Source organism: Streptopelia decaocto, assembly GCF_964273445.1.
Source record: "Streptopelia decaocto genome assembly, chromosome: 2".
Lineage (NCBI taxonomy): Eukaryota > Metazoa > Chordata > Aves > Columbiformes > Columbidae > Streptopelia > Streptopelia decaocto.
Window position 1 is genome coordinate 96077889 of NC_138655.1, and position 22572 is coordinate 96100460.

Genomic DNA, 22572 nt, shown 5'->3' on the forward strand with positions numbered 1-22572 from the left:
CACCCAAAGAACATCAGCACCAGCATGTTTTTCAGAAATCTGTAAACTTTCTTTACTTTGGTTCCTTTTCCAAAGAGTCAGGAAGATTAGAGAGTAACTGTTCTCCAAGCAGTATTCCACTTCTACTCCTAACCAAAACAATACAGGGCAGATCTGTACAAACCATTTGTAAGTTTTGCTTTAAATCAAAGCACTTCCATTCTCAGAGAGACTGTTTCAATCTGGATATTGAGGCAATGTTTAGGCTGTTTTTTATTTTAAAGTGCTCATCCATTCTCAGTCATGGCAAAGACTCTGAGCACAGCATTACTTAGGTGTCTGCCTGAGGTGTATATGTGTCTGTCTGTATGTGTTCTATTTTTAAGCTATTTTAACTTATGCTTCATATTCTAGTGCTTTCTGATAAGTAGAGTTTATGTCAGAATAATTGGCCTGAGGATTTTTCTTTCCAGTCCAGTACATTTCTGAAGTACAGCTACATGGGAGATAATGGAAATGCCTCTAGAGTATCTGTCTGACAAGGGAAACAGCAAGAGTAAGGAGTGAACACAAAACAGGGACCTTGTCAAAGAGTGTGCAAGTGAATCAGTCCAATCAGTCACTGTGGGTGACGTATCTAAACAAATTGAAGCTGACACAATGGTCAATTTGACTGAAGAAAGTATAATTTTGGATTAGGGTGAACACCTTTAATCTGTCAATTGTGGCAGTCTTAAACCTGTAATTGAAAGAGCACAGCACTGCTTTACTCCAGATGTCAGTCAAACCCATCTACTCTCTTCTGATCACTGATCAGTTTGCAGTCTCTTCTGCATTTACTCGTTAGACTCCTATTTATTTCCCCTTTTAGAAAAAATTCTTTGCTCCACTTTAAGAAAATCTCAGTCTATTAAGGACAGCCCTTCAGAATAACACTTGGATTCACCTGATTTTCAAGCAGATGGTATTCAGGGCAAGAGAAGCAACAAAACAGAGTATCACCATGTGTTTGATTTTAACTCTCACTCTCTGAATTGCCGTTTCATCCATTAAACACTATTTTTAGTCTGCTTGTGTGCCTGGATAGTGTCAGCCCAGTCACTGCAGAACTGCAGTTGTGCCTCTCTAGGGTCATTCACAATGGGGTAATTTTTGCCCTGGGAGCACCACTCCCAGAAGATGGTTGAGCTTTCAGCCCAGCTTACTTGTCCCTCCTGTCCCAGTCTGGGACAGGTAGGTGAATGATTTTCATAGATATCTTACCCATAGACTGTCTGTGAAATTACACACCAAGGATACTGACTTATGGGATGCAAGGATCTCTTAGCTTTGGGAGAATTACTCCAGCCCTGCCTACTTGCTACTACCTTGCTATTATGATTTATCAAGGGGAATGGTCCATATACTGCTCACAACCACCCAAGACTTTTACCCCAACATCACTTCTTCCAATATTTAGATTAAAGCAATGTGAACTGAAGAATAATATTAGCCTGACCTTGCAATAAATGAACAGATAACAGAGTGACTTGCTGTGTGAGAGGCCCTCCAGTTCTATTCAGCATCTCAGGCAAATTCAAGATGAGAGTTTCCTTATCTTTTCTCATGCTGCAGGTGAGCCATGCCCAATGCTAACATCCTTCTCTGAATACTGAATCTGACATTCTCCACAACATTTTGAGTTGTAGCCTCTTTAATTTTATGATCACCACAGATATAGTTGTTTTGAATTTTGCTGAGCCCCTTCTGTTGCAGCTCTAGAGGTGAAAAGAGAATGAAATCTCTTGTTATTCTTAACAGCAATCTTGTCTTTGGGAGACAGGCCACGGGGAAGCACTGAAGAGAGAAGCAGATTCCCATCCTCTGGTAGGAGAAAATGCGGCAAAGGATTAAAGCAGCTAAGCAAACTTGTTCTTCAGCATGTAAGGTTGAAATAAACAGGCAAAGAAGCATCCCACCCTCCAGAGCTTCTCAAGAGTAAATAATCCAAACTATTAGTTATCCATCCTCTACTCTGTCATTATTCTCTGCCTGTCAGCTCCTTGTAGGGGCTGTTCTATCCCTCTTGTATTATTATGGTTGCCATGCCCTCCTCTCAGCAGCTCCTATCAGTTATAATAAAACAATGGGGGGGAGGTAGGAGCCCCACTTGGGTTGCAAAATTACCAGGAATTACAGGAACAACAACAAAATTAAAAAAAAAAATAAAAATAAAAAATCAACAAACAGAATAAAAGGGAAACCAAAAAGAGTGAGAGAATTTTGCAATCTGTAGATGATTTCTACTTCTGGGATTGCATTCATCATTAAGATTTATAGGTCAGTCCAGAGCTTAAATAGCAGATGTTTTCTTATTATTTATCTTCTTGGCTAAGGCACAAGATTCCTTTTTAAGGAAATCTGCATAACACATGCAATGAAAATAGACCAGGTCCTAAGATCAGCCCTTCTAACCAGCTCATCAAAGAGGGGTTTCATTTCACCCTTCCACAACAGGAAGAAATGTCCTTGCTAGGGTCTGATCTTGAAATTTCAGATGACAGAACTGAATTTTACCTTTTATCTGGCTGGCCTCTGACTGTAGATGTGAACATTTGAAGGGTTTCTTGTATGGTCAACTGGTTAGGAGGTTCCAGCTTCTGCACCCCATCTGAAGACCTATGGTTTGGAGCTTTAATCAAAAGAGAGCATAGCAAGTACTACCCTGAATAACATCACTGCTATACACTGCTATACATCCTTATAATGCACAACCTGTGCTACTCTGCAGTTACCCAAACTGACCAAAGTGATATCACTTCCACAGGCATCTCTCCTCATAAGAGCCCTTCTGGGCTTTTTGCATATGTAGTCACAGAAATGGAACTGATTTCAAGGATCCACTTTTCTAACTATTGCACCCCTTTGTGTACAAATCAGCAACGAGTTTTTTTCAAGCTGTTTTCAAGTTATTTGCACATGCCATCCTCTGTCACAGAGGTGTAAGGGAAAAATCAAACCAAGCAAAATATCCCAGCAACTTGAATTCTGAATTTCTTCTTTTGTTCCTTACACTAGAAACACCTGATTCACAACTACAGAATATCCTTTCCATCTTGTAACGTACTTACAAAACATATGAATTGTACACATTTATAACCTCCACAACTTTTGCACATGCTGTTGGGTCTGTCTTGAAGCAGCTGTTGTACATTAGGGATGCTACAGCAGATAACAGAAAAGCCTCTCCTGCTGCCCACCTCAAAGCTGTGTCCTTCAGGGGAAGTTCAGACTGGACTTGAGGAAACACTTCTTTACTGAGAGGGTGCTCAGATCCCAGAACAAGCTTCCTGGAGAAGTGATTGACAACCCACCTTGGTCAGTGTTGAAAAAGCATTTGGACAATGCCCTAGATAATATACTTTAACTTTTGGTCAGCCCTGAAGTGGTCAGGCAGTTGGACTCGAACGTAATTGTAGATCTCTTCCAACTCATATCAACCTAAATCAACCACACCCAAACCAGCTTGATTCTTCTTATGAACCCTTATTATATTATCCTATTCTGTTCTGTTCCGTTCCGTTCCACTCCACTCTATTCTTACTTCCTCTTTTCCCTACCAGTACATGCTGAGGAAATCTTCATGACCTTTCCTCCCTTCTGTATCACATTGGTGGCTTGTAGCCACCCTGTGATCTACTCATGCCTCCAGGAATGTGTGCCTACTCCCATGTTTCCAAACTGGAGCAGAAACTCATGCTGCTCCACCTGACATTAGGATACCTATTTCTACTCTGCAGTTTTTTACGCATGCTTTATTGATGTAGGGGCTATCTCTTCTGTCAGAGCTTCAGCTGGTAAAGAGCATGAGAGCTGTAGAAATCTGCCATGAAATACAAATTTTTCTGGTTCATGAGTGCCATGAAATCCAGAGTATGATGTGGACAATGACTGTATCTTTTCAAGAAGGAAGCTTATGAACCTTGAATGATGGTTTTCTGCAATCTAAATTCAAAAGACCTGACCATAAATTTCACCATTTCATACATCTGACGACATAAAGGCCTGAAGGATAGAGCCTCAGAGATGTGTTAAGGAGGCTTTCACCCATCAGTAACCTGCTGAAGTCTGCCTCAACACATTCACAACCAGCAGATCCAGGTCTCCAGTGGCCAGCTGACCAATGGACACACTGTGTGGGTGGGTGGGTTCTCAACAGAAAGCTGGTGGTGTCAGTCTGGTCACTTTAGAAATTTTATCTGCTTTCTAGGAAAGGTAATAACCACAGCTGGCATTAACTGAGCTTCCATTTTGGAAGTTTAATTGGAAAAAGTGTCAAATCAGCTTATTTGACACTGAAAAAGCTCCAAGAGATGAAACACTGGCAGGTCAATGTGATGCAGTTCATGACACTGCTGTCTGTGGAGATAAGCTTCATCCTCCAGGAGTGTGAATAAAAGTCACCAAGTTTTTAAATGAATTCTGCAGGTATTTGGTGAAGAAGGTTGCTGCTGATCATGCTGATATGGGTAAGGAGCTGGCTGGCAAGATGGCCATCCGACACTAAAAGGCAAATGCATCTCCTAAAAAGTCCCTACATGCCTGTAAGATAGCTGCAAAGAAGGACTGAGGATTTTGCTTTCTATACACTCACCTGAAACCACCTGAGAATATCAGTGTGATGAAATTACTGATGACATTATTCAGATACAAATGAGCTTCATCTTTTTTAATTGATAAAAGAAGCTGTGAAAAACACTCTCCTAGCACACATTAGGTAATTTGTTTGAAAAACTGGTGCAACAAGTGCAGAAAGCTGCCAGCATATGTCTGTTCAGTTAAAAAATCCCAACATTTTGATGCAAACTCACTGGGAAGAGACAACAGGCCCTCACATGTGCCCAAACATGGATCTGGTGGATTAGCAGGCAGAGCAAGGCTAGAGAATTTCCTTGCCAGGAGTGCCCCCTGCCCAGATGACTTTTAGGAAGAAGACAGTCTTTAAGGAGAAAAGATTTCACATGACATGGAGTTCGTAAGCTGAAGCCTATGTTTTGAGTTACACTTGAGTTAGAAACTGGTAGCCAGTGGTTTTTCAGACCACACTTTCCACTTTGCAAAAGGCCCCACAAGGCAAATGCATGCTGGAGTTGCACATCCTGAAATAAGATGCTATAGCTGTACTAATTGCATTCCCATACTATGTGAGAACAAAGTATGGGAAAGCAATGCTGTAAATTGGACCCCACAATTTAAGAAGGATGTGAAGGTCTATGAATGCATCCCGAGGAGGGCAGCAAAGCTGGGGGAGGGGTGGGAAGACGTCCTGCAGGGACCAGCTGAGGACACGGGGTTTGTCTGGTGTGAAGAGAAGGAGGCTGAGGGGTGACTTCATTGCCCTCTCCAGTTTCCTGAGGAGGGCAAGTGGAGAGGGAGGTGCTGAGCTCTTCTCCTTGGGATCCAGTGCCAGGACGTGTGAGAATGGCTCAAAGCTGCATCAGGGAGGTTTAGACTTGACATGAGGAAACATTTCTTTACCGAGAATTGGGTCAAGCACTAGACAGGTTTTTGATGCCCCATGCTGGTCAGTGTTAAAAAAGCATTTGGACAACACCTTTAATAACAAGCTATAACTTTTGGTCAGCCCTGAAGTCGTCAGGCAGTTGGGCTAGATGATCGTTGTAGGTCCCTTCCAACTCAGCTCTTCCTATCTCTTCTCCTCTCCTCTCCTCTCCTCTCCTCTCCTCTCCTCTCCTCTCCTCTCCTCTCCTCTCCTCTCCTCTCCTCTCCTCTCCTCTCCTCTCCTCTCCTCTCCTCTCCTCTCCCTCTTATTCCATTCTACCTACAACACAGCACAGAGATGGAGGCCCAGGCCTGAGCTGAAATGGGCCTCTTGGGTCTATGGGAAGGGGTGTGATTAGCAGCCCCAAGTCAGACTGGTCATGACCATTAAGGCCTGTTACTGTGCTCAGGGCCCTGACATCCATCATGGGGCACTGACCTAAAGGTATTTAGGTATCTAAGTGAGGCACCTCAGCTAGGCTGAGCTCTCGATGTCGCCCATGTCAGATATTCAGATTCACTTGGATGAGTGTGAATTTGCTTAGATTAGCTAGATGATGTGACTATCCCACTACCTGACCCTCTTTGGGGACATATGATTGTTCTTCTGTTATTGGGGCCCTCATGCTCTTCAGGACTTTGCTCTAGGTAGACTGTGCTTTTGCTTTAATCCTGTGAGTCCCAAAGTTTGCTCAGTTGTTCTCAGAGCAAGTCACCCTCTGATTCTTGTCTTTAACCTCTTCTCCATGCATCTGCATAGAAGCTCAATAAACTGTCTGTAGTATTAATCCAAACTCTGTTCCACTATGTCTGTGAGGAGGTAAAGAAAATGCTTCAAACAACTGTAGAGCCAGTGCTGTGTGCTAACTGCCCATGTCTCTTGGAAAATATTTGCACAGTTTGTAATTGACGTGAAACTTCTCTTGGTAATTTATATGCCACTTTTAGCTCTTTAGGATTACTTCCCTCTTTGGTTTCCCTAAAGAAACGTGCTGTACAAGCTAATATGAGAGTTCAGCTGAGCTCCAGCCCAGTACTTTTCTGTATTAGGTGAAAATGTTGTTTTCATTACTGATTTTTAATCCTGAAAAGAAAAAAAAAAAATAAAAAATCCCTGCAAGTGGAGCTGTTTCTCATAAAGCCCGCATTCCATAAAAAGTCGTCCCAGGTCCTGGGAACAACAGCCAGTCCACTCATGGACTGCACCACAAAAGCAACAGCTCATGGTAATTAGGTCAGGGCAGAACAAGGACGTGCTCACTTTAAGGGACAAATGGTATCTATCTAGCTAAACATTCTTCTGCTAAGGCTGTTTTAGCAACCAGATCATTTTTATCAGCTTCTTATCCCATTTGGGAGCCCAGCATGCTTCTGATGGAGGCTGTGTAAGTGCTTCCCGGAGAGTGCTGTAGTTCTAGCGTTCAAAGCAACATATCAGCATGAAGAGGAGGTGTGTGCATGTGGAGGGTGGGAATAAAAACAAGCCCATACCATGTTTGCTGATTTTGAAATGTTCTTGGATGGCTTTCCAGGTAGAATATAGATATAAGAACGTGGGAGGCCTCCTTCACCCATACTGAGGTTTGCTAGATGTTCAGGGCCAGACTGTGAGCCTGTAACTCATCTATAGTGGTGGACTGTTTTGTAGGCTGATCTGAAGGAGGTCTGCCAGTGCTCTGAATAACTTGGAGATGCCTCACTGTCGTCTGTAGCATGGTATTAAGCCCAAGCTCACATTTGACTGCAAAATTCAGTGTAGACATGCAACTTCTCCTGGCACCCACTACTAGGAATGCTTCTCTTCTCAAATACCTCTGTTGTGAGGACAAGGTGTTACTCATCCTCATTATGCATATTACAGGGTGCCTTACTGTTAGTCTGTCAGGCAGAGCTGTCATCTGAAACCTCCAGCGCAGTGAGGCGATACAGCCCTGTGTCAGTCCTCCTGAACTGTGAAAGTACCACATGCAAAACTATTAGCGTGACATCTGCACAGTGTAGCATGCACCAAAGCACCTTGATGTAAAGAAAGGGCAGGTGTTTGGAGAGAGCAGAGAGGAAAATGTGGGACACCTATGAAAGGCAAAGAAAAGTCTCTCTTTCTTTCTTCACCAGGGAACTGGCTCACACAGTACTACAATAACAAGTACTGGCAGGCTGCCCAGCATCACTGTACTCTGGATGTAAGTGAAGTATGAGGCTCAGGCAATCTTCTGGGAAAAGTTCACACTACATGTATCTTATGTTTTCCCCTCATTGTGTTTTTTTTTTTTTCCCCAAAGCAGTCTATCATATTCCTTTCCTGTTGTATTATGGATTTCTTTAAGATCCCCAGGAGCTGCCCTTTTAAAAACCAAATATTGAGTAACCAAACAGATCTGCTTTTTAAGGTAACAGAGATAAACTAGTCCTTCTCATCTCAGAGACATCCCTCAGAATAATACCGAGCACAACTCATTAAAAAAGGGGGATGGGGAGGGCTTCTGTTATTGGGAACTTGTTGTTTGTTTGGGTTTTGTTTGGTTGGTTGGTTTTTGTTCGGGTTTTTTGTTTGGTTGGTTTTGGGTTTTTTTTGTCAGATAAAACCAAGAAGTGAAAGAAGTGTGTTATTAAAACACTACCACTACCTATACAATGTACACCTTCAATGGAGTGGAAGCCAAAGCAGAGCAGGCTTCACAAAACTAGTGCAGTAAAAGGAAAAATGTTCCAAAATAGCATGTTGTGTTTGACCTGAACCTTTCAAAACAAGTCTGATGTGGTTTCACATTACAGTCCTTGTCACCTCAAAGATCCCAACTGTAACTTCCACTGCAAATTTAATGGGTACACAAAGACTTTATTAGAAGTAAATGAACCTGTAGAGGTTGAAGGGAAGAGTCAGTCACTCTGTGCTAAATGCAGTAATAAGATGCATTCATTTATTTTTTGCTGTTTCTCAGCATGGCTTTTACAGAGTTATGAAAAAACAAGTTTTCTAAGTTCACAAAAACAATGAACACGTTGGACATAATTTATCCGACAAAGCAGACCACGGACAGTCTGTTGGAAACTGGGTAACAAAAGCAAGTCCATCTGTGCATAACCAGTCCAAATACGTATTCCCCATTGCCCTGCAAATACAGATATGGTGAATTTATAATTTACTGTTGTTTTTACTAATTAATTGTATTGTATTAATGTCTGTAGGTCTTTGCTAAGCTCTGTATTGCACTATGTGAAGTGTTGTACCTACGCATAGAAAATTTCTGCCTCAAAGGGCTTAGGAGGTTAACTTAGGGTCATTTTGCAGATGTGACGGCACTGTACAGAAAGCAAACATGAAGCAGTTCATTCAGCTTTAATTTGCAGTGGTATTGAGTACCTGTAATTCCTGGAGACCTCAGTAGGAGTTTTGGATATTCAGCACTTTTTAAAGCCAGACTGAAGTTTCTTGCTATGCTTCCGACAAAAAGTCCTTAGAAATTAGAGACAGAAAAGACTTATTAGGTTATCAGGCCCAATTCATCCCAGAGGAAAACCAATTGAAGTCAATGGAATTTCACTGGGCACGGATTTACCATAGAAAGGTTGTTCCCTATAGTATATTTAGAAGTGCTTTGTCCTATACAGTTTTAATTAGCTCTACATTAGTCAAGGTACTGTACCATTGTTTCAATCAGCTACCCTTGCAGAGAGCTGTCTCTAGCTATCCTTATCCATGTTTTCCCTCCCACCCCCATTCCCTTGCTGTCTTCTTCTTACCCCCTCATTATTTTATATCTAATTTGGCTAATGAATTGCTCAGACAGAGCCTTCTTTCATGTTTGAGAAAAACCTAGCCTGTATTGAGGAGAAAAGAAGAAAAACAAAAGCCACAAAACAAAACAAGACCAGGAAAAGAGAACAAATTCTTCTATTGAGAAAAGCAAAGGTGTTTCTGAAGCCTTAGGCTCTTTCATGTCACTCCATCAATCCATACATAGCTAGGCTACAGCTTTTCACCATATATTCTGCATTAAGATAGACCTCAGTACTTTAGTCTTGACTTTTCAGTTTCATCACTGACTCACTGCATTCTTAGAGCAAGTGGCTTCACTTTTCAAACCTCAGCTTTACCACTATTGCAATAGCCATAGTGATGCACACATAAAGAATTTCTCAAGTTGTTTCAGAGAAATCAAGAAAGCATTTTAAGTTCTGTAGTGGAAAAGTAAAGTAATACAAGACAAGGACTGTTGCCATCAGTACACCATTCTAACACAAACATTCATCTTTTCTCTGAGTCTTGCCTAATTTTTATCTTCTCTAGTGAAAGTTCTAACAAGTTTATAGGCCATTTGTAGTCTACCTATGCTTTTGGTCATGTAATTACAACTAAAACAACTGTGTGTGGGTTCAGTGATGCCTCTGCCAAAGAAGAAAACGTCCACAATCAAGAAACAAACTCTGAAACCACATTGGACAAGTTACTAATTCCCATCTACGTAAAGATTTATGTGTTCGCTTCTGAGTCACTGTATCATTTGACCATGCAACAATTGGGATATTTTGTTTGAAGAATAGCAGGAAGAGCAGAATATAATTAAAAAATAGCCATGTTTCCAGTTTTCTTAATGCTCTTCTAAAACAAGTACACACTCACTTTATAATTAACCACAGAGCTTAAGCAAGCTGCTTCTGATCTTGACGGGAGAGTTCCATGTTGTCTTCCTGTGGTCATTTCGTCAGCCAGGACTTTTCATGTAAGAATGTGCTGTGTGCATGTCACAGCATGGGATCTCATCACAGACACCTGCTCGCAACCTGTGAACACAGATTTTAATCCCCCTCCCTGCAAAAATGGTGACAGAAGGGCATATTATTTAATTACTCATGCATGCTCTGCAAGACAGGGTCCACAGCTCCACTTGTTTCATATGGCTTGTGTTATTTTTGGGGGGTGATCAAATAGGATGACTGTTAAAAAAAGGAAAAAGCTTCACCACAGACTTCTCTTTGCTATTTGCTGAGAAGAATGTATTAAAAGATTGGCAAGATGAGAACAGTTAGAGCAGAAACTGAAGAAAATCTAGGTATGGTAAATATAGTCATAACATTATTTGTGATTTCTTTAGTTCTCACTGTGAAGATACATAAGCTAAGCTGTACTGTGTAACTTAGCTTTCCTCCACTATAAGACCATGGATCCATCTAAAGTCACTCTGATAGTCCCCTATAATGTACTGAAGAAGGCAAAACCAACTTAAACTTACTAAAGCCTTCATCTAAGTTAGATCTGCAGTAGTAGTTATATTTCCCTCAGGTGCTAGAAGGGAGAAAACCAGGAGGAAGATGAAAGAAGTAGCATAAACTTTTAGCTCTGCTTAAACAATGCATTTATTAAATCACTTCAGTCAAAATCATTCAGCAATTCCTGCAAAATCCTATCATGGACCAAAGCAAAGCACAGCTAAATGAAACGTTATATATTGTATCCGGCAAGCAATCACCGTACTCGCATTCTCATTGCCCTCAGCAGCACCTGCATTCTTTGATCACAGTCCTTTTATGTGCTCCACTGTATACAAAAGACCAAGCTGGCAATTAGCCATTCTAGCACTGGGTCCTGAAATCTCTGCAAGTGCTTCAGCCCTTTAATGAATTCCTAAATAGAAGGAAGTTGCAAACAAAGTTCAGCTTCTGTATTTTATGCCAGGTTCCCACAGCACTGTAGGTTCTTAGAGCTTAATTAATGACACTTGCATCCTGTATGCCTTCCAGAGCTTTAGTGGAAATTTTACTGGTCACTTCAAACTCTGACATCTTTTGGACAGTTGTCCTCAGAATATTGGGCAACCTCCCCAGTCTTTGGAAGGAAAAGGCAAGACTTTGCTGCGACTCATGACTGATCTGTATAAACAGGATGGACAAAAACTGAAGGGACAAAACATGCATCCTTTAAAGTAAACACTTCATCAGAAATCCTATGCATTGTATAGGAACCAAAACAAGCAATGAAAATTAAAACCACAGCCTTATATACCAGCATTTGGGAACTCTGCCAATACCTCTAATTAAAATTTTGTACTAATCTCTTCAGGGAATCCAAGAAATTCTTTCAGAAAATGGAACATTCTTCCATGCACATCCAACTACTTATCCTGTAAGAGGGAATATAAAGGAGATTGTATACGATCAGACAGAGGTTAGTGGAGTGGAAAGGACAGTGTGAAAGCTACAGGAAATGAGCCATCTATGAATGAAAATACTGGAATTCCTTCTTGAACCCTGACTCACATAATGTATGATTTTACTGGTCCTGGCCTAAGGATCATTACATCAATGGAAAGACTTCTTTCGTTTTAGTGGGGTTTTAATCAGTTCCCAGAACAGGGATACAAAACAGGTATTTAAATTTACAAGGTAAGCCAACATGTCCTTTCCCTTCTTTCCCTTTTGTCCTACCATCATTAGAAAGCTTGGTGAGAGTCGTTTTAGATGAATGAGAAGTGTAGAGGCTGGACTGGAGAGGGTCTAAGACAGCACCTCTGACACTGGCTTGTAGGCAATAAACAACACATTCAGTCCTGTTAGAGATGCAATTAGAGATGAAAGGAAGGAAAGAGTTGGTAATTGGTTGGTAACTGGAGAGGGAAGGGATGCTGATGGATAAGTATTTCTGAGAAGGGAAAGACCAAATCAGCATAATTGTTTATAAAATAGAGCCACAGTGAGATTTTAAGAAGAAAAATAGGGTGATACACAGGTGTGAAGTAGAGGTGAATAAAGTAACTAGAGCAAGTGTACGAGGCTAGGTTAGAGTCTCATTCATCTGGATGGAAAAAGGTACAAGATAGGTAGAAGGCATAAGGTAAGCTACAGACAGCAGGGAAACTGCATCATACGTTATCAGTTTTCTATTTGAAAAAGTCAGCAGGGTCTTATAAAGAAAAAGAAGTGAAGGCAGTAGGAGAGAACTATCAAAGATGAATTTAGGCTGGCTCTGCAATAAGTAAATATTCTGTTTAGCTATGCAACTGAGCCTCATAAATCAAGCAATCCTATCCTGAGCTTGAGTTATTCAAATCTAAGGCTTTTGTTTGGCCAATGTGGAGCTACAGGGCTTAATAATTGATTGTCTTACACTTTCCATAGCCCCTAACACTCATACAGCCTTGGTAAAGGGAAATGGAGGCACAAGCATGAATGGCATCCACCCTTTGTGTGGCTGTAAATGACTACATGCAAATCAAGAGAGTGAGGACTCAGTTCTCTCTGCTAATTCTCCCAATTGAGCAAGATCTGCAGTGAACCCAAACAGGACTTTAGTTCCGATCCACTTTTCATTTGCAGAACTTCCTCTCTTCTCCCAAGCTTAGAAACAAAGAAAACTTCCTCTCTGCTATCTTTTTCTAAAGGACCTTTCTGTGACTAAATCATTTATGTGTCTATATTACATGTAATTCTCTGATGCCAGACGAGATTACAGAGATAATCCTCCTAAAGGATTTGTAGCATTATAGATTACAGCTTCCATTCATATGTTGTATGCATGCTTCAAGAGGCCTTGAGTGATGCTATAAGATCTCTGTGTTCAGATTATAAGATATTTGCATGCAGCACTGCCTTATTATAGGTTTACTAAGGGATCAGCTGTTCAGATGCTGCTGTTCTCTTCATCTGTGCAAAGGTAAAATACTATTGTGGTCAGTGGGATCCTTGCCAGGGTAACAAGATTGAAACTGTTTTTGTTGTATTTCTTTACCTGCTATCTCACTATAAAATGTAGTGATCACTTAGCAGACAGAACAATTAATTCCAGAAAGAAGTCATTTTTGTTTCAAACATAGTTTGTCCAAGCCAGAAAGATACTTAATTAATGTGCCTATTTTTATTTTTTTTTTTAATATCTAAACTCCTGTTGACATAACCAGCAGGAATCAGCAGGAATCCTAACATCAGGTTCTGATGTGGGGTTGTTTTTTTGGGGCTTTTTTTAGGGGCCTTCCAAAGGCTTAGATAATTTTGTGGATCTGCATGAAGTTGCCCTCACTGGGCATCTCTGAGGAAAAAGCTGAACAGTTACAGCTGAATTGCTGCTCCAGAACTCAGTTTCTCCATCAAAATGAATATGGCATTAATACTTCCAGGAGGCGATAATCACTAGGAAGATGTTTAGTTGTGTTTCCTGCTGTGCAACACACACTCTTCTGATGAAGGAACTGAACAATTTTGGGAAACACAGAGGGGCTATGCTCAGGAACTTCATAATATGACTGTTCTGATACAAGGCCAAGTCTGGCTCCCAAGCCTAGAAAAGAATATAGCTGATCTCTGTGATACTGGATTGTGCAAAACACTATTCACACAAAATTATATCCTGCTTAGCACTGTGGGATATTCCTAGAAGGAATGGGACTGATGATAAATTCGGGTGACATTAACACAGATGTCATTACAATGTTCTTTTGCCTAATTATTAGTGTATTTATGTTTCTTGAGTCTTGCAGTCATCATTTTTTAATTTCTTCTCCTGTGAGAGCATTTAGGAGAGTGGGAGAATTTACATTTGCTCTCCAATGACGGTACGTCAATCTCTACAGCAAAAATCTGTGTTTTCTAACCTCACCCACACTGACATTTTGCCTGTGGCAGTTGAGCTCCTCAAGGGATCAGCAACATTCAACCAACAACAGCTGTTTACAGTGTGGAGCAATGATCTACATCTTCAAAGAAGTCTAAGCACCTCTTGATTTCAACTACAGGGAAAGAGAGAATTAAGTATGTAGCATAGTTCTGCTACATACAAGCACACAAACATCTAATGGAACTACACCTTTAGCAGCTTGTGTCTGCGTGATTTAAGACATCACAGATCTCATCTGTTTGTTGTCTTTCTGACTCCCCTGGCTGTGTTGAAATCACCACTGTGACAGCCAAGATGAAGTATCTGACTGTGTGAGCATTCCCCATCCTTTCCAGTACACAGCAAAACTACTTAGTTTAAATCACCACTGACGGGAACTAACTTCTTAAACAGGTTTGAACTTGATCCTTGTTGAGCACATCTGACTGTGCCCCAGATTGCCTAGTTCAGCTCAAAGCCATCACATGTACCCTATTATCAGCAGCAGCAACTCTACATCAGTCAGCAGCTGGCAGATGGGCCCTTGGGGATTTTTCCAGCCAAGGCTAGTGCAGCCCTGTGGCTGCTTCAATATATTCTCCGTGTGCAAAATAGGACGTATCTCTGTGCAAATGTTGTTATTGCACAAAGGGTGTCATTGATAGCAGGAAAGAAACAATGCTTGAGAGCTGGGCATGTTGTTCAAACATCATTCCTGTCTTTTTATATACTCTGATTAAGGCCCTTTACTTAGGACAGCCATCATGCTGTTACTGGCTACTTGGCGTGCAGAGAGAATATCTGAAATCCCTTTTTACTGTTCTTTAAAGAGTGAATTGAACTGTATTTCAGTGCCTCAATTTCTAGAGGTTGTGACATTCTCTTAATGTAGATTCTGGCTTATCTATACTCAAATACATACGTATCTATCTACACAAACAGGTACATCCATAGTATCCATCTTTTCAAGCACTACAGACATTTTCACTATTACCCCATTCAGTTTCTCTACTACATTTCCAGGTCATAACCCCACTGTTGTCAGCAATACTTACCCCTTGACTCCCTAGCAGTATTTCTTCAGCAGTGGCAGACCTGTTAGGCAACCAGGAAATCTAAAACAAAGGAAAACTGTTACAGGGAGAACATGGGATGGGCAGAGGAGTGAGTGGAACTAACAGATTAAAGGCCCAAGGGAGAGAAATGAAGAAAGGGTGGAAATAAGGACAGCAACATTTGGGAAGATTTGCTCCCAGTGCAGGCAGCAGCAGCAGCTGCTGATACTGCCAGGGACAGCATTGGATGAAGCATGAGTTCACCTATTGTGAAAGCACAGCACCAGCATGGGACTAAAGTTCCATGTTCAAAACAATACACAACTAAGCACAAAGATGGAACATACGACTAACTGAAGGGATTAATTTCCTAAACCTAGATGTCTCTTTTAGATGCGCCTGCTCTCTCCCACAGGACCTGTAACGCACCTACCAGCCCTGTACCTCAGATCTCTACCTTTAGGCTACTGTATACTAACCACTGTGTCCTGTTTTAGGCTTTGACTCCCTGCTTCTCATCCTCAAAGCAGGACAAGGAACAAAGACCAATCCCAACCAGCTTGAGGTAGAACCCAGGTTGTACCTGCAGCTCACCAATGGATCTAACACAGGGTAGTGGGCAGCTCAGCCACGTGGCTCTGAGCCTGCAGAAAACCCTGCTCCCTGTCACATGTGTTGAATGCAAACTGTGTGCAGCTGAGCACTGTCATTTCCCACAATCACAGCTGCAGAACTCAGAAGAAACAGCGTAATCAAGCACCAGGCATCTCCCATTACCATAACCACACAACTGAAGCCTGGCCACAACACAGCCTTCTTGCCCTACCCGTCCTGCCTGCTTTTACCTGGTCTCTTTCAGTCACTGCTGTTCCTCACCAAAGCTCTCAAAGGGCTGTGACAGGAATGTCACAGGAGATGAGATAGAAGCAACTACAGCAAATAAATAAACCAATAAAGCAATAAAAAGACAAAGCGAGGGAACAAGGGGGATGTGAGCTGTTCAGAGGCTTGAAGGCCAGCCCATAGAGTCAGTCAGTCTAGACTCCAGATGTGAACGCAGAGCCTCAGTGAGTGCAATACAGGACTGCGTAAATATCTCAGCCAGATGTCTCAGGGCCCAAGCTACAAATCCTCACAAATGGTGACAGAGTTGGCTGTTGCTGTTCGCATAGCTCTGCTTCCAAGAGAATCAGTGGTCATTCAATCAGCGGCAGTTCATTTTTGCTGCCAGATGGGAGGGAAAACCAGGCTCAGAGTTGCAGTTAGTCTCATAGCAAACTCAGCAGTCGGTGGATGGGTCATGGAGCCCTCTGTGGGTACTGAGGTTTGCTCAACATAGCAATCTGGGGAAAGAGCTGAAAAGATTATAGTAAACATAAAAGCACATGATGCTAAGCTCCTAAACGGTCTAAAGTAACAGGCTGCTGTGTCAGGCACCTGAATTCAAATTTAGATCTTCAGGACCCTTCCCATTCGGTCAACTAAGTTTACAGATGCTTAACATTATGTGACGGAATTACTTTATATTTCATTTGCTGGAGATGTGTATTACACTGTCACTGAAGAGACTGATACCTGGCTTTGCATTTTCACAAACTAAGCATTCCTTTGCCTGACTTTTGTGTTCCCAGAAATTGTCTCCTAGGTGGGTGCTCACAGAAAACACTATTGACAGCTGGATCTGTCCCTTGGGAGACTGAAGATTAGTTTCAGCTCCCTCTTCTGCCTGAGTTAGACCAGAGAACCCAGCCTATCTCTACCAGGAAAAGTCTCTAAACACTAGGCTATAGTGTATTTTAAACCAAAGCTTTCCCAGTCTCTTGAATTTATCTCATACTCCATAAAAAATAAGTATTTATTGCAGCAGGGGATAGGACCTGGGGCTCTGCAGAGAAAGTATTGATATAATCCACCCTGTCACTGGACCAGTTTAGGATATATCAATTTATGACCCAGATTCTCTTCAGCAAGTCACCCAAAATTGGAACTGGCTGAATAATTTATGAGATGATTTGTAAGCAAAAGCCCAGAGTTGGGTTACTCTGATTCACAGGAATAACACTATTTGTGATTTTTTGTTCAGACATAAAGCATGAACATGTTTTAGGGTGGCCAATAATTGTCCCAAGATTTGCAGAGTTGTTTCATTCTCCTGTATTAAAGTGCCAATAGCAAAGTGACTCATACGGTATAAAATATGAGCTTTTGAACTAAACAGCCCAGTAAAACTTGATGAAGAGAAGTGCTACTATCTCAGTCTCTTATTCCTGTAGGTGCAGTTACAGCCTGAAGCTGGGCTCAGCAGAGAAGTATCTAAAAAGGCCACTGTTCCTCTCTTCTGTTCAGATGTAGGCTCACAGAGACAACTCAGATTCAAAAAAATATTAGGATAAATTGCATTACTTATACTCAGCACAGGTTAAGAGCTCACAAATGAGCGGCAGCTGATGCAGGGTGACTAGTTAAGCTGCCATTGCAAAGCTCTTGGGACTGTGAGCTCCAACTTGCAGCTTCTTTTCTCTCATTACCAAGGTCCTAAGGGAGGTCAGACCTGCCAAAAGGTGTTCTGAACAACACCGGGCTCCCATAGTGGTACATTTCCCATAAAGGCTGCAGGGGCTTTGATTTATACCTGCATCACATCTGACCGTCAAACCATTGCTGGGATCCATTTAGTTCTAAACAAGATGCTTCCTGCGCTGCCACATTCCACCTCGGGTCTAAATCAGATTTATCTGAACTGACAGCTGTATTGTTTTAAGGTTTAATTTATTTCTCTTCCTATCCTGAACAACATGACCCCCAAAAACATGGTACAGAGAGAGCTGTGCTAGACACATAGATCCTTTTCCCCGTTATTCTGCACTTTCTCAAGAGAAAGGGCACCTAGTGTAACAGTCGACATAAGAGTTAACTCCAAGATTTAAACAAGAATATAGAACAAATTATTCAGAGCACATTGTGCTGTTCTTCCACCTCTTTGGTAATTAATGCACAGCATCACCATGGCTGAAAGTTAAAGGGGTATTTCTTCTGGCAGTGCCCTGGCTTATCCAGCAATTGTGTTGGCAGTTTGGAGTTTTTCCCAGGATCTCCTATGGCCAGGGATGCTACAGGCCATTTTATTAAATGTCAATGACCATTACTGATTAATTCTTAGAAAATTTTTTCCTTCTGCTCCACATAAAAAGCACATCTATTTAAAGGCATTTTCAGAAGATGTCCTTCTTTTGGAATGAAATACCATGAAAGAACTGTACTTGTAACCCTACTCTGCACCACTGACTTTCCCATACCAGGAGGTAGCAAATTTTCCTTGTCTTGCCCTCAAATCTGCAGCAGTGTTGCAACCCCTTTTCCAACACAGGCTCAGAACTTGCCTCTGACCCATAAATTTCAGCTCCAGTGGGTAAACAGTTAATTAGCAAGAAGACAGAAATATATGTGAGACTTTTGCTCTTGCTGTACAGATCTCTGAGAGGTGGAACTCCTGTAGATCAGTAAAAAAGTAGGTGTTGAGATACAGTGTTGGGGTGCGGAAATTCCAGAATCCTTATCTCCATCCCTGAAAAAAAAATCAAAGTACCTCCAACCACAGACCACAGCATGCTCCTCTCTGTGGAAGATCAGATTTATTTCACCATTCATGTAAATGCAGTAGCCATCTGACAGCCTCAAAGCTGCATTCCTCCATGCCTGTGGTCACATCAAATTTTTGGGAAGACATGAGGAACCATTTTCAGGAAAAGGGTGCTTCATTTATTCTTTGACTCTCAAAGAATGTTTTGTCTTCCTCTCTGTTTTGTGAAGTGCTGTCAACACTTACACTGAAGTTTATTGTAAATACACAATAATAACAACTGCGTGTATTCGTCTGATTCAATTCCTATGTAAATTTATGTTAATATGTATGCAGATTAAGTCTGCCCCCCTTGGTCCTGGAAAGCTGTCAGAATGACACATGGGTTCTGAAAAGGTTGTGTACTACTGATCTGCAGTTTTTCTATAGTGTTCAATAACTAACAAATCAAAAACAAGCGACTGTGGTTATTTCTCTTCACTTTTGCTGGACAAATCAATAGAGACTTCTAGACAGAGTTAAAAAAAATTCTCTAAACTCAGACTCTGAAACTATGACCTCCCTATTTCTATTTCACAACAGAATAAATACAGGTGGGATCTTTTGAGGAATTGGGTGGTACAAGGGAGTCTTGCTAGTAAGCCTTCAAGAACTGACATTCCATCTTCTAGACAGAAAAGCAATTTTTCTCCCTAATATTTAATAACCACTAAACCAATGCCTGAAGTTTATAGATTGTCTTCCTCACTTTTTTGCTGTCTAAATAACTGCTGTTTTTAAGAGAGCTCAGAAAGGTCACCTATTTTATTCTCTCCTTCTCAACCTCCTTTTTCTCTGTTTTAACAGAAAGACATGGACTTTCCACCCATGTGTGCAGTCAGGGCCATTCTGAGCACTCGGGTCGCACCAGTGGTGAGGCAGCTGGAGAGCTGTGGTTTGCTGTTCCCTGCTTTCCTGCCAGGGACGTTTGGCTACGGCACTTTCTGGCAGTTTGCAGTAAATAGAAACTAATCTTTAGTTCATCCCAGGGCTGAGTCCCTACAAGGCTCCCAGGTACTTCTTAAATAATCACAACAGGACATAAATTGGGACTTCAAGAGATACACATGCTCTTTGAGCAGGGATGAATTTCCAGTAATCCAAAAGGGGATGGGGAAATTGCTATCAGAAAGAGCAGATGCCACAGTTGTTGGCTAGGAAGATACACCAGACAACAGAAGTCCAATTGCCAGAAAGTATTTATACTCCTGCAGTTCACAGCTGAGGACTCGATCCTGACCTTTGATACACAAAACAGATTCGCTCTGCAGCTGGAAACTCAGTTGCAGCATTTGTGCTTGGAGTGTAAGATTGTGCACAGAGCTGATAAAGGTGGGAGCTGAGTCATCAGTTCTGAAGTAAGGCAGCAATTTCCTGACCAAAATCACTTGCACCCTAATAACACTTAATGGACTTGGAAGGCCAGAGATTTCTTTTGGAAAAACAACAACAACAAAAAACCACAAACAAAAACACACACAAAGACCCCCAAAACAAGCCACCAAAAAAAAAAAGCCCAACCAAATAACAACAAAATACAAACCAAAACCAAATGAGAACATAACTGTACCCTATACGGTGATAAGAAACTTCACTCACCCATTTCATTCTGGCCTTTCAGCTGCCTTAAAGGCTGACACTAAGAAAACCCTTTCTTCTCCAAGCTCTTCTTACTTGACTCTGGTTTAGAGTATTATTTCACTCCAGTTTTTAATCTCATTTTATTGAAGGCAATCTTAGTCCCAAGAGCAAAACAAGTAGAATAAAAGCAGTTAAAACCTGGAAGGAATCTGTATTTTTTCTTTGAAATAGAGCCCCATGTCAGACAGCTTTCCACATACCTTGTTCAGTGTAGGTTACATTATGGCATCTCATCAGGCCCATTCAAACCAGGTTGCAGAATTACTGTGGCTGGGATCCAACACTGTTGGTGGTGATTTCATCTCAATCATTTTCTCTCTTTCCACCTCTCATGCAGCTGCCTGCCTGTCTTGATAGGACCAAAGTGTAGCTCATGGAATCTATATGATAATCACAAAAATAGTTATTTCTGCTGAAAAATGGATTTAATTCCCCCTCTAAACCTTTGTGGATTGCCAACTGGGGGTGTGAAACCAGCTGGCAAAAGATGCATTCATTTCAATTTCATGACTTTCATATACTGCAGCTTCCTGGCTTTAAATGGTTCCTCCCCTCTCTAATGAGAGCACCAAGGTCTTGGTTAACAACCCTCACTTTAAACTAAGTTTTGAAGAGTCTTCTCTTCATGGTAAGTTCTCTGGGCATGTCTGACAGCCTGCTTGATCCAGGGCAACCGAATACCTCTTCTTTCACAGCATGAGCATTTGTCAGAGAATCTAAGAGTCAGGCTTTGTGAAGATTTGTATCCCTGAGTATTCTGCAAGTAACTTGCACAACAGCGTGGGAAGGAAGCCTGAACACTGTGCTGGTAAAACAGTGAAAAACTAATTTCATCTATGTTTTCAAAATGTAAAGGCTTGGAACAAACTCTTTTACTTTCTTAACTCTTTCAACCCTTTTCTTATAAAATACAGTTTTTATTTACTGAAAATCTTTTTCTTCAGTATGTTGTTTGCTACTTTTTTTAGTCTGAATAGGATTTTAGACAGACTGACTAGGCAACACAGGAGAAAAGCCTGACATGTTTTTTGACAGTTAATCACAGAGAAGGGAAAAGTTATCTCTCAGGAAAGAGCCCTTCAAGCCAGGTAGAGCCATCTGGGTCAGAGCCTTCAAATGGTTGAATAGTGATTTAGGAAATAAATGTTGAAATCAAAGGTATCAGCCACAGAAAAGTACTATTTGCTTGTAGACTCTAGCTTTTGAGACTTTTCCAGCTACCCACTTAGTTGAAGTCTTTAATAGACAGTAGAAGAAGGCTTTAATCATAACTGAGTCCTTGAATCTGGACTTAGGGAGATTTTAAATGGGCTTTATGAGCAAGCTTGCTTGAAAAGGACTGTAGTACACCTCCTCCCTGGTCACAGGCCGAGATGCTCCCACTTTGTGACCCTGCCTCCTTTTCAATGATCTCCCCTGGGAGATAGAAGAACACCAAGGCCCTTCAGTGGGAGCCTGCTGAAAATACTTGAAGTTATGTCTAAATTGCAGTCACATGGTGGCTGCTGTGTCATGCAAGCCAGGACATACCCCAAGCTAGACTTAAAAACTATCTGCAACTCAACAGTAGTTGTGTCAACACAGAACTCAGCAAACCTACGTGAAAAGGTACAGCTGATTAACGTGTGCTGAGTACTGAGTTGCCATAACTGGACTGCTACCAGCATTTCATCTAATTTAAATATTCCTGGATGTTTCTGTACCAGACTTCTGTTGCTGTGGTTGCCACAATCAGGAAAACTAGCACACTGCTACTAACTTGACAACCCAGAAGGCACAACTGATCTAGGGTTAGACCAGAGTTTTTGTTTAACAATTAAATTAAGTTTTGCTTTGGTTATGCTTATTTAGAGGTTTGCTCTTGGCAGTCACAAAATTTCATTCACATTCAGCCAAAGCATGACAGGAAATAATGGGGCTTGAGGGGGTGGAGGGAAAATGGAAAGGGGGGGAAAAAACAACCCTAAACAAAGGCTCTTGTGAAGTTGATAGCATCACTAGTCTAGCAAAGCAAGTGAAAAAGAGTAAAAAATTCCAGGCACAGAAGTCAGAAGCCGCAGCTCTCTTCCATGGAACGAATACACTGCATCTCATTTCTACTGTGCCTACTGATACCATCTACAGAAAATCCATCACCAGCTGAAATAGGG

At 41.4% G+C, this 22572-nt stretch overlaps 1 long non-coding RNA gene across 2 annotated transcripts; it reads right to left on the reverse strand.

Annotated features, from left to right (window-relative positions):
• Window positions 1-1006: 1006 nt before the first annotated feature.
• LOC309436606 lies at window positions 1007-20797 on the reverse strand. Of its 2 annotated transcripts, XR_014183375.1 has the most exons (6): window positions 20623-20797; window positions 15163-15222; window positions 10145-10305; window positions 8885-8977; window positions 2536-2637; window positions 1007-1736 (listed from the first exon to the last, which is right to left on the reverse strand). It is a non-coding gene; the product is annotated as an uncharacterized lncRNA (long non-coding RNA). The 2 variants fall into 2 exon arrangements; XR_014183376.1 differs by lacking the exons at window positions 1007-1736; window positions 2536-2637 and adding an exon at window positions 8443-8633.
• Window positions 20798-22572: the final 1775 nt, after the last annotated feature.